This window comes from Penaeus monodon, chromosome 38, assembly GCF_015228065.2.
Source record: "Penaeus monodon isolate SGIC_2016 chromosome 38, NSTDA_Pmon_1, whole genome shotgun sequence".
Lineage (NCBI taxonomy): Eukaryota > Metazoa > Arthropoda > Malacostraca > Decapoda > Penaeidae > Penaeus > Penaeus monodon.
Window position 1 is genome coordinate 18,023,199 of NC_051423.1, and position 12,500 is coordinate 18,035,698.

At 41.8% G+C, this 12,500-nt stretch overlaps 1 long non-coding RNA gene across 1 annotated transcript in view; it reads left to right on the forward strand.

Annotated features, from left to right (window-relative positions):
* LOC119596553 overlaps positions 1-12,500 on the forward strand; it is a 49,044-nt gene that overhangs the window by 7,337 nt on the left and 29,207 nt on the right. The gene's annotated exons all lie outside the window — the stretch shown is intronic.

The following is a 12,500-nucleotide window of genomic DNA, read 5'->3' on the forward strand; positions in this document are numbered from 1 at the left end:
CAAGTGAAGAGGGGGGGAGGAGAGGAGAGAGGAGGGAGAGAGAGGAGGGGAGGGAGAGAGAGAAGAGGGAGGGGGGAGAGAAGAGGGAGGGGGGGAGGGAGGGAGGGGGGGGAGGGAGGGGAAGGAGGGAGGGGGAGAGAGGGGGGAAGAGAGAGGGAGAGAGGGAGGGAGGGGGGGGGGAGAGAGAGAAGGGAGACAAGGGGAAAACCGAAAAGAGAAGAGAAAAAAAAAGGCGAGAGCGAAGCGAGAGAAAGTTTTTCCCGATAGATGTCTCTACGTATCGATTACGAGGAGGGTAATTGTATTCCCCAAAACAGATTTTGAGGGAAATTTGCCCCCAAAAACCCTTTTCCTAAATCAAATTCAAGCGCGTCTGTCACATTATAATTCACGACGTAGGCCTATGGGCTTGTTTTTTTTTGTTGTTGTTGTTTTGTCGTTAGTGTTATTTATATCGCAGCTTTCACATGCGTCAAATATTAATGAGACAGGGATGATAACACACAAATGTCTGCCAATAGATCTCACGTAAAAAAAAAAAAATAAACTTAAAAATAAATAATAAAAAAAAAGGGGGGGGGAAAAATATATATATATATATAATATAATATAATATATTAAAATATATATATATATTAAACAGGGTGTGGGGATTTTTAAAAACTCTCCCTCACGCCCCTCAAAAAAAAAAAAAAATTTAGGGCCAGAGGGGAAAACGTCATCACAACGACCCCCCCCAACCGCGCCAACCCCCCCCCCCCCCCCCCCCCCCAGAATGGGTCCTTTTTCCAAAAGGGGCGGGCGGGGGGCGGGGGGGGGGGTCTTCCCCCCCCCCCCCCTTCTTTCTCCTTTTTCCCACTTTCCCCTTTTTTCCTTCCTTCTCTCTTTTTCTCTCTCCGCCTTCTTTTCTCTCTTTGGGGGCAGGGGGGGGGGGGCATAACGTACCGACGAGGAAAAGGTATGAGTGAGTATGAGTGAATCACTTGGTATGAATAAGGATGAGTAAATGTGACGAAAATGGGAATGAGAATGAATAACTACACGAAAGAAATGAAATATACAGAGGTGTGAATGAGCATAAAATAACTTTGAAAAGTATAATCGACGCGTCAGTTACAAGTTATTCACCCACACTCATAGGCTGATGACTCGGGTCTCATTCAAACCTTTGTGAAGTTATTCATTTTCGTTCACACCTTTTCTATCTTTGTCTCGGTAACCTTCTAGATTCATGAGGTTATTATGGATTTTTATCCGGATGAATGTGTTTTTTTATGTGGATAAATGTGTCTTATGTGGATAAATGTGTTATATGGATAAATGTGTTTTTATGGGGATAAATGTGTCTTTTTGTTCGGATAAATGTCTTTTTATGTGGATAAATGTGTTTTTATGGGGATAAATGTGTTTTTTATGCGGATAAATGTGTCATATGTGAATAAATGTATCTTTTTATGCGGATAGATGTGTCTATGTGGATAAATGTATTTTTTATGTGGATAAACGTGGTGTTCTGTATGTATCAGTCTGGCTGTAGACTCGTCATAGATGAATTAACTACGTAAAACTATTTTCTTTAGTATTTTCGAGTCACCTATAGCTAAATATTAAATTCCTGATGACCTTTGATAAGTCGCTGAGGCTCGTACGGAAATAACCAATATATATCATAACACTGATACCCTGGCACATGCATGACAGTTCTGGGAAAACGAATGTTCAGTGTGTCATTAGCCAGTATATTGGAATTTTAACTTGCGAGGTGTTTTATGAGCGATGAAGTGATTTTTGATGTGTGTGTGTGTGATTGTGTGTTTGTTTGTGTGTGTGTGTGTGTGTGTGTGTGTGTGTGTGTGTGTGTGTGTATGTATGTGTGTGTGTGATTGTGTGTTTGTGTGTGTGATTGTGTGTTTGTTTGTGTGTGTGTGTGTGTCTGTGTGTCTGTCTGTCTGTCTGTCTGTCCGGTCTGTCTGTGTGTTTGAAGAGAGAGAGAAAGAGATACAGAGACATGTGTATGTGTATGTATATGAGCGTGCGCGCGCGGCGTGTGTGTGTGTGTGTGTGTGTGAGTGAACAGAGAGAAATAGGAGACTATCAGCCAGGTGTTAAACAGTTCCACAAATTCAGATATATTTTTGAAAATTTGTTCACGAACTAAATTACAGGTTAAGATGCATAGAAAATATATGGAGAGAAAAAATTTAACTCGTGATTTCATGGTTTTAAAAAAAAATCATCTTTATTCATTTTAATTATTATTTATTTATTTATTTTTATTTATTTTTATTATTATTTATTTTTTTGAGGTGCATTCAACCTTAATATATATTTTATCAATCTTATCTGTATGTATGTATATGCGTAAGTTATATGTATACGTATGAAGTTACTGTTGTATATGTATAGATATGATGCGTTGCTGTCACTCGTCATGCTGTGAGTATCAGTCGCTGTCGCTGCTGTCAGCCCATGACAATGCGGATTGACAGGAAGAAGAATGGAAAAAATTAGTTTTTTTTTTTTATTATTATTATTATTATTGTTATTATTATTATTTTTTTTATTATTATTATTATTTTTATTATTATTATTGTTATTATTATTTTTATTATTATTATTGTTATTATTATTTTTATTATTATTATTATTATTATTATTATTATTTAGTATTTGTTCGTGGATGGATTTTTTTTTTCTTTGGATGATTATGTTTTTTTTTTTTTTTTTTTTTTTTTTTTTTTTTTTTTTTGGGGGGGGGGGGTTTAGTCGTATCGATTTATTCGTTCTTTTGTTTTACCTGTTTATTTAAGTATTTATTACACGGCGCATTAATTATATATATTTTCCTGACTTTTTTATTATTCGTCTATCTATCATTTATCCATATTATCCTTTACTTCCAGATTTATTTACTTACTTAGGATTTGTCTGTCATTTATTCCTATTATCATCTACTTACATATTTATTCATTTATCTACTTACTCGGCACTTATTTACTTAGAGCGCTAGTCCTTCACCAAGTTTGTTAAGTTGGAAGCGTCGCAGGAAAGTCTAGTTTCGGTGTAAGTGCCATGAGCAAGTAAGTGCCATCAGCAAGTAAGTGCCATGAGCAAGTAAGTGCCATGAGCAAGTAAGTGCCATGAGCAAGTAAGTGCCATGAGCAAGTAAGTGCCATGAGCAAGTAAGTGCCATGAGCAAGTAAGTGCCATGAGCAAGTAAGTGCCATGAGCAAGTAAGTGCCATGCGAAAGTAAGTTCCTGAGCAAGTAGTGGCATGGCCAAGTCGCCGTGTTTTTTTGCAGCGTGGTGCCGAGCTGTTTTTTTTTTTTTTTTGGGGGGGGGTTGTTTATTGTTTTTGTTGCTTTTTTTTCTAGTTTTTTGGTTTGGTTTACTCTCTCTTTTTTTATTCTTTCTTTCTTTATTTTTATCCGAGGTGATAGAGAGGCTGAGTGTTTGGCAGATTGCAGACGCGATGAGTGTTTTTTGTAATTTGTCAAACGTTTGTATTAGAATTACGTAAAGGAGAGGGAGAGGGGGAGAGGGGAGGGAAGTGAGAGGGAGGGAGAGAGGAGAGAGAGTAGGAAGAGAGAGGAGAAGAGAGAGGAGGACACAGAAGGAGAGAGAGAAGAGGAGGAGAGAGAGGAGAGAGAGGAGAGAGAGAGAGAGAGAGAGAGAGGAGAGAGAGAGAGAGAGAGAGAGCAATGTCTTTTATATATTGTGGAAAAGATATAGCCACCCACAATATCACATTCGTGCTTTCATTTGTGAAAATTAAACATTATAATTATTTTATTTTATTTCTTTCTTTCTTTATTTTTTTATTAATCAAAGTAACTTCAAAGCAAGACCTCATCAACTCGAAGAAATTTCATCGCAACGCCAACTAAATTCTCCTGAATTGTGAAAGTAGTCATTCCAATTTGCATACGTCATTTTTTTCTGCATCACAATAAACCCAGATCAAGACGTCAACAAAGAGGATTTTGCGAAAACGAGTCTAGAGCGAGCGGGGGGAGAGACGGGGCGCCATTACTCCCGCCCAAACCTGCTGGTGCGGTTCTCTCTCCTGAAGGCAACCTCCTTCTGCCAACGCCATCTCTGGCTCTTTCTTTCTTTCTTTGTCTTTGTCTTTGTTTTTGTTTTGTTTTTTCAATTCGTCTTTTCGTTTCTTTGTTTCTTTGTTGTTTTTTTCTTTGTCTTTCTTTTTCATCTGCTTTCATCTCCTGTTCTACCTCCACCTTCTCCTTCTCCTCCTTTTCCTGTTTCTCTTCTTCCACCTCCTCTTTCTCAATCTCCTCCACCGCCTCCTCCTCCTCCTCCTCCTCCTCCTCCTCCCCTCCTCCTCCTCCTCCTCCTCCTCCTCCTCCTCCTCCTCCTCCCTCCTCCTCCTCCTCTCCTCCTCCTCCTCCTCCTCCTCCTCCTCCTCCTCCCCCCCCCCCTTCCCGCCCGCCTGCCTTCAACCCTTGTCTTGCGAAGGCAGTGCTACTACGGGCGTGGCAATACGCATATATTATGAGGCTTCAGGCGGTGGCGGTGAAGGTGGGGGGGAGGAAGGTGCCGTGTGTGTGTGTGTGTGTGTGTGTGTGTGTGTGTGTGTGTGTGGTGTGTGTGTGTGTTGTGTGTGTGTGTGTGTGTGTGTGTGTGTGCGCGCGTGCGTGCGTGCGTGCCTCGAACCCCCTCGCTCGCTTCCTTCCACACACACACACACATACGCTGTGCACCTTCCTCCTCCCCCACCTGCTCGTCGCCATCTCAGACGCGCGTGGAATTTCCCCACACTAAGGTCAGGTATTTTGCCTCCACCTTCGGCTGACACGGCGGGGGCTTGCGTGCGGGGGGGGGGGGGTGCGGAAAGGGGGGGTGAGGCAGGTAGGGAGGTGGGGGTAAGGGGGAAGGGAGGTTGTGGCTTCCTCTATACGCTACGTTCCTCTTAGAAAATGGGGTTGCGATGCGATTTTGTTTTTTGGTTTTGTTGTTTTTCGATTTTTTATTTTTTTTTCGACTTTTTAAAAGATTTGTATCGAGCTTTTTTATCTATTATTTATTTATTTATTATTTATTTACTTATTCATTTATTTTAGGGTGAGGGAGATTATGAGTGCAGATATACTATTTGATGGATATGTAGTGAAGCTACGTGGCTGTTATATTTGTTATGTGACGAAATCGAGTGAATGTGCAATCTTTTTTTTCTTCTTTTTCCTTTTTTTCTTTTCCTTTTTCCTTTATTTCTATTTTCGCTTTCTTACGTCGCTAAGTGGTCCGAACAGGAATTAGATAGACGTGGCTAAAAGGCGAGATTCGGAAGGAGATAAGAGGAGGAAGTTCTGGCGTGTGTGGGTGAGATAGGGAGAGGGAGGGGGAGAGAGGAGAGGGAGGGAGAGAGAGAGAGAGGGGGGGGGGAGCGAAGCAGAGAGAGAGAAAAGTAGAGAGAGAGAGAGTGCGTGTGTGGGTGAGATAGGGAGGGAGAGAATGAGAACAGTAGAGAAAGATGAACGAGCGGGAAAGAAAGAACGAAAAAGAGAGACAGAGAGGGAACGAGAACGAGGGCAGTAGACAGATAAGAGAGACAGAAGCAAAAACAGAGACAGACAGCTAGATAAAGAGAGAGAGAGCGCGAGAGCGAGAGATCTCCCTCCCATGCAGTCTCGCTTCAGGTCGCGCCCTCGCCCCCGCCCCCCGCTAGCTCTATCCGCGGGAGAAACCCAGATTTTAAAAGCGCCAACTCCCTTTTTTTTCTCCTCCGCGAATCTATCTGCTCGCCTCTTGAAAGTAACCCCTCCCCCCCCTCAAAAAAAAGAAAAAAAAAACGACGAAAATAAGCTAAGAAAAAATGTATATCGTGCTACCTAACGAAAATGAATAAATAAAAACGAAAACAAAAGAGCAGCGGCGTCTCCTAGAAGCTGCATGGCACAATTTCTCCTCATTTCTATTAAAACGCGGACCAGGGCTGTTAATAACAATTTGCGCCGCGGCCACTTAGCTGCTGTCAGAGCGGTGGAGCGTCGGCTCGGTCTGTACAGTGGCAATACCTACAGCAACTATTAAAGACGACAGCTATAACAACAGCCAGGCGGGGGATAATAGAGGCCCAGGCGCAGTATAGTCTTTCGCAAACAGGTTGTTGCCGGTAACTTACTACGGAGTACACCAGATCGATTGGGCGTATTAATGCCACGCCGCTCGAATCAGCTGGGCCGCTGGTTGGTCGGTCTGCTGGCGCTGCCTCTGCCCGGTTGGGCCGCGCCGCTTGCGACTCCTCTCTCTCTCTCTTCTCTCCTCTCTCTCTCTCTCTCTCTCTCTCTCTCTCTCTCTCTCTCTCTCTCTCTCTCTCTCTCTCTCTCTCTTTCCCTCTCTCTTTCCCTCTCTTTCTCTCTGCCTCTCTTTCTTTCTCTCTTTCTCCACTCCCTCCTTCCCTACCTCTTCCTCTCTCTCTCTCTCTTTCCTTTCCTCTTCTCTTTCCTCACTTTCTCTTCTCTTTCCTCTTTCTCCTTCTCTCCCTCCCTCCCTCCCTCCCTCCCTCCCACCCTCCTCTCTCTCTCTTTCTCTCTCTCTCTCGTTCTCTCTCTCCTCTCTCTCTCTCTCTCTCTCTCTCTCTCTCTCGTCTCCTCTCTCTTCTCTCCTTCTCTCTCCTCTCTCTCTCTCCCTCTCGCTCTCTCTCCGCCTCTTCTCTCTCTCTCTCTCTGTCTCTCTCTGTCTCTCTCTCTCTCTCATCTCTCTCCTCTCTCTCCTCCCTTCTATCTCCTCCCTCCATCTCCTCTCCCTCCTCCCTCCTTCCCTCCTTCCCTCCCCTCCCTCTCCTTCTCCTTCTCCTTCTTTTATTCTTAATTTCAGTGTTTTTTATCCTTTATCTTTGTTATGCGTTTATTCGATCGGCCGTTAAAGCAGACTGTCTTTCTCTGTGTAAAAAAAATGAATAGTATATATTGCGTAATTTTCTTTAAATTATCACATATTTTTTCCTTTTATCTTTTGGTGTTTTAATTAATTGGTTTGTTTATTTATTCGTCGATTTATTTATTATTTTGGTTATTATTATTATTGTTATTATTATTATTATTACTATTTCTTTAGTGTTGCTTATTACTATTTTTTTTTGTTATTATTATCATCATCACCATCTTGATTATATATTTATTTTTTTTTTATTATCAATTTTATTATTATTGGTAATATTATTATTATTATTATTATTATTATTATTATTATTATTATTATTATTATTATTATTATATTATTATTATTGTTATTAGCTGTTATAATAGGCTTATTTCTCATTCTCCTTTCCCTGAAGCAAAAGAATCTGCGATGGACGTTCCAATCAACTCGCTTTTATCATGATACTTAATTTGGTTTTAGAGACTTATCTATAACTGATATTCCCCCCCCCCCTTGCCGCCTCCCCCGAAAAAAAGGGGTATGTTGATGATACAGAGATAGAGATACGATAAGAATTGATTGATATTATGGATATGTAGGTAATGGTAATGGAAATATTGATAAGAAGACTTTATAATTGGTAGTGTTATAGATGTATAGATAAGATAATGAAAATATTGATAATATGATAATGATAAGAGATATAGATGATATGCAGGTTATTAGAAATGAGGAAAATGTTGCACTGTCAAGGAAAACTGCATTGTATTATTGCAAACTCAGCCTCGACTGATTCTGTTGACAATCACATCCTGTTGTGTGAAAGACGGTATGAATAATAATCAAAAAAGCGAATGAAAGAATAGGAAAATACGAAAATATCGTAAGTTATTTCGTATGTTATTTTTTCGTTTACATCCTGGTTCATCAAAGAAATAATAGTGAAATAGACAAAGCTTTGGAAAGCAGTCGAGTTGTTAATGTATGTTTATATTTTTAATTATAGATTAATAAATTTGTTTCAGTTATGTTTTTTTTATTATTATTTTTTGTTCGTTTGTTTATGTTTATTTTTTAAAATCTACTTGTTCGTTTATTCATCTATTTATTACAAAGCAAAAGATGCAGCTCGCGCTTTTAGATGGTGCATCTTGATCGAAATAGATTGTAATTCGAAGAAACGCGTCTGTTTTACATCGTGTTTTTTTGTCGAGTTGTTCATTATCATTCATATCTCTCCTGCATGTCATGATGGACGCCGTTGTGGGTCACGAAGGTGCAGGTGGAGGGGGTGGGGGCGGGGGGGTGTAAGGAGAAGGGAGGGATGAGAAGGGGGAGAGGGGGAGGAGATGTGAGAGAAGGGGATGGGGGAGGGAGGGGGAGAGGGAGGAGGTGTGGGAGAGGGGGAGAGGGTGAGGGAGGAGGTGTGGGAGAGGAAGGGGAAGGGGGGAGGGGGAAAAGGGTGGGGGATATGTGGCAGTGTGGGAGAGGAAGGGGAAGGGGGAAGATATATGGGGGAGGGTAAGTGGGGATATGGGGAGAGGGTAAAGGGAAGAGGGGAGAGGGGGAGGGACGCTTAGTAGAGGGTGGGGAAAGGGAGAAGGTGAGAGAGAGGATGAGAGAAGGTGAGGGAGAAGAAGAGAGAAGGTGAGGGAGAGGATGAGGAATGTGGGGAGAGGGAGAGGGAGGATGAAGGGCGGGTGGAGTGGGCATTGGAGAAGGGGGGGGGGTATGTGGGGCAGGTGAAGTAGGGGCGTTTGGAGGGGAGGGGAGGGGGCAGGGGCGGGGGGGGGTTGTGACGCCCACTTGCCCCAGAGCCTAGCAACCGCGCGGGGGAAGGGGGGGGGGGGTTCGGGCAGTTTTTCTCCTCTTTTCTTCTTTATCCCCTTCATCATCATCTTCTTCGTATTGTTATTATTCGTATCATTTTTACTATTATTTGTTCTTATATTGTTGTTCTTTTTATTGCCACTTGTGCTATTATTATCGCCCTTGCTACTACTGCAATTAGGGTATTATTATCATATTTATTATTATTATTATTATTATTATTATTATAATTGTTATTGTTATTATTTTACGCATATTACTGTTACTATTATTACTACTACTTCTACGTCTACTACCATTATTATTATCTTTATTATTATCATTTTCAACAGAAGTGATATTATTATTACCATCATTATTATCATAATTATTTCCTGTCTTTCACGATACCAGAATACATTTATGTAGTCGAATACAATAGGTTGTAGTAGATATACAGATAGAATAATGGTGGTCTCATAGATTTGATTTTATTATTATTATTATCAATTACTGTCATATTGTTATTATTATTGTAATTCGTTTTTTCAATTCGGCTATATTCACGTGTATTGATTTTGTGTGTGTGTGTGTGTGTGTGTGTGTGTGTGTGTGTGTGTGTGTGTGTGTGTGTGTGTGTGTGTGTGGTCATCTACCTACTAATTACAGGTATTCGAGGAATGACACATGGGTACTTTAACTGTAGGTCTATCTAGATCTTTTTTATTTTTTTTATTCGTAGGCTTAATATTCATTCAATAAATTTCTTTATCCGTAGAATAAAAAAAAATTGGTGTTGAATTCGGTTATCGAGGCCGGCGGGCGGTAGTGTTGTGCGAGTTTGTTGCACGTAACTCTATAGCGGTTCTTCCTCCCGGTGTCATGGCGGGCTGTGTGGGCGAGCGAAACAGTGACCGGTGGGGGGAAGGGGGAGGGAGGGAGGGGGAGGGAAGGGGGGGAGAAGGGTGGAGAGGGGGATAGATTAGGGAGGGAGGGAGAGGGAGTGTGGGGGGTAGGGGAGAGTGGTGAGGGAGGGAGGGAGGAAGGGGAAAGTGGAGAGGGAGAGAGAGAGTAGGAGAGAGGGAGAGAGGAAGAGAAAGAGGGAATATACAAAGAAATCAAAAGTGCACACAGGTAAATAACTGGTCGTTTTCTCTCTCTCACACACACACACACACACACACACACACACACACACACACACACACACACACACACACACACACACACACACACACACACACGCAAATTGGCTTCAGATAGTGCTGAACAGTTCTCACCTTCCCCTCCATAAGGGCATATCTACATACGTTTGCAAGCAAAACACCGTGTTTTTTTTTTTTTTTTTTTTTTTTTTTTTTTTTTTTTCCATAATTGTCGTTAACTTTCCCTGTTTTCACTCTCTTCGTGGGAGAAAATGAAACCGGTTTATGAAATCCTGTGAATCATCCTTTTTGCCAGAAGGAGTTGTGGAAATGGATTTTTGAATGACAAGAGTTGTGGAAACGAATAAGAGTACAAGAGTTGTAGAAACGAATATGTGAATGACAAGTAGAAAGGAATTTATGCATGACAAGTTGTAGAAACGAATGTGTGAATAAGAAGAGTTGTAGAAACGATTTTTTGAATGACAAGGAGGAGTTGTAGAAACGAATTTATGAGTGACAAGAGGAGTTGTAGAAACGAATTTATGAGTGATAAGAGCGAATCTCCTTAACGGTAAACAGACGGAGGGCCTTTGAGAAGGTCTCTTCACGACAGAGACATCACTGTGAAGAACGGCGGTCAGAAGCCGATAACGGGATGGAAATTTATGCGAACGGTTGAAGTTTTTTTCATTTTTACATTTTTTCTTTTCTTTTTATTTGTTTTTTTTATTTTTGTTATTTAATTTTAATTTATGTTCATTTTATTTATTTACTTATTTAGATTTTTATTTTATTTTATTATTTTTTTTTATTATTTTTTCATTCTTTTTTTTTTTCATTCTTTTCTTCATCTTCATCTTCTTCCTTCTTCCTCTTCCTCTCCTTCTTAGACAATGGCCAGTGAGGAGAGGGAAGAGGATGGAAATTAACGTTAACGGATTATTTCTTTTTTCCCTTTTTAGCTTTCTTTTTCTTTTTTTTTTTCCAAGACAGTGGTCAGTGAGGAGAGGGAAGGGGCGCGGGAGTAAAAAAAATATGCTAACGGTTTGGTGTATATTTTCGTTTTTAGTGTTGTTGTTGTTTTTTGATGGCGTTATTGTTTTCGTTTTTATTGTTATTTTTATTGGTATCGTTTTTATTGCTGTTGTTTTTTTTGTTTTTATTGTTAATGTTGTTGTTTTTATTGTTTTTATTGCTGTTTTTGTTTATATTGTTATTGTTGTTTTTTATGGTTTTCTCTCTTGGACGAGGGTCAGTGAGTCCATCTTCACCAATTAATTTGTCTTTGTCTTTGTAAGAATTAAGACGTGTTAAGAATCCTGACTTGCTTATGAAGGGGATCGAGAGAGCTCTGTGCAAAGACGAAAACAGGGGCGCAGAGCAGCAACGTTGGGTGAAAATGAGTTTATTTTTTTTTTTTTATTACGTTTTATGAAAGTGGACTTCGTGGTTTTATATCGTCTCCTTTATTCCTTTATCCATTTATTCATGTTTGGTAATACAAGTTGCGAAGCCTGACGTAGCGGTGGGCTGTAGGTGGCCAAGGCGAAGGGCGGGGAGGAAAAGTGGCACAAACACAGCAAGGGCGGGCACTCTGTCCAGCCCGCGGCACACACGTCAAACAAGGGCCTTTTTCATGGCTCTGTTGCACCTCTGGCCCGACCCTCCCTCGTGCGCTCTCTCTCTCTCTCGCTCTCTCTCTCTCTCTCTCGATCTCTTTCTCTCTCGTTCGTTCCCTTTCGATTTTGATTTCTCTCTCGTTCGTTCGCTCTAGTTCGATATGTCTCTCTCCCTCTCGATCTCGATCTCTTTCTCACTCTCTCTCGCTTTCTCTCGTTCGTTGGCTCTCGATTTCGATGTGTCTTTCTCCTCTCTCTCTCTCTCTCTCTCTCTCTCTCTCTCTCTCTCTCTCTACCTATCTATCTATTTCTCTCGTTCGCTCAATTTCGATTTCTCTATCTTGCTCTCTCCCTCCATCCCTCCCTTCCTCCCTTCCTCCCTCCCTCCCTCCCTCCCTATCTCCCTCTTCCTCCTCCTCCTCTCCCCCCCTTCCCTCCCTTCTTCCCTCCCTCCCTCCCATCCCTCCCTCTCTATTCCTCTCCTCCTCCTCCTCCGCCTGCTCCTCCCTTCTTCCTCCCTCCCTCCCTCCCTCTCTATTCCCCTCCTCCTCCTCCTCCTCCTCCTCCTCCTCTCCTCCTCCTCCTCCTCCTCCTCCACCCTGACTGAGACGGGCGCTCTGTCCCTCCTAATCTCCCTCCTGTTAGTCCTTTTTCGCGTCACAAGCAGGAGTTTTGTCTGAGGGAAGGTGAGGCTCCTCGGTGAAGAGGGGGATGGGGGGGGGTGAGAGGGAGAGAGATTTTTTTCTTCTTCTTCTTCTTGTATGTGTTTTTTGTTTTGTTTTTTGCTTTTTTGTTTGTTTCGTTTTTATATCGTTTTTTTTTTCTTTTCTTGTTTCCTTTTCCTTCTTCTCCTCCTCCTTCTTCTTCTTCTTCTTCTTCTTCTTCTTCTTCTTCTTCTAGTTTGACGCCTTCTGAAGCCTCTTGTGATCCGAGCTGCAAGTTAGCAACCCCCCCCCCCCCCTCGTGCCGATCACCCTTCAGTGTTGAGGTCCGCTTTGCCAGATGCTCTTGGGGTGCCCTCGCCCCCCCTCCCCTTCGACCC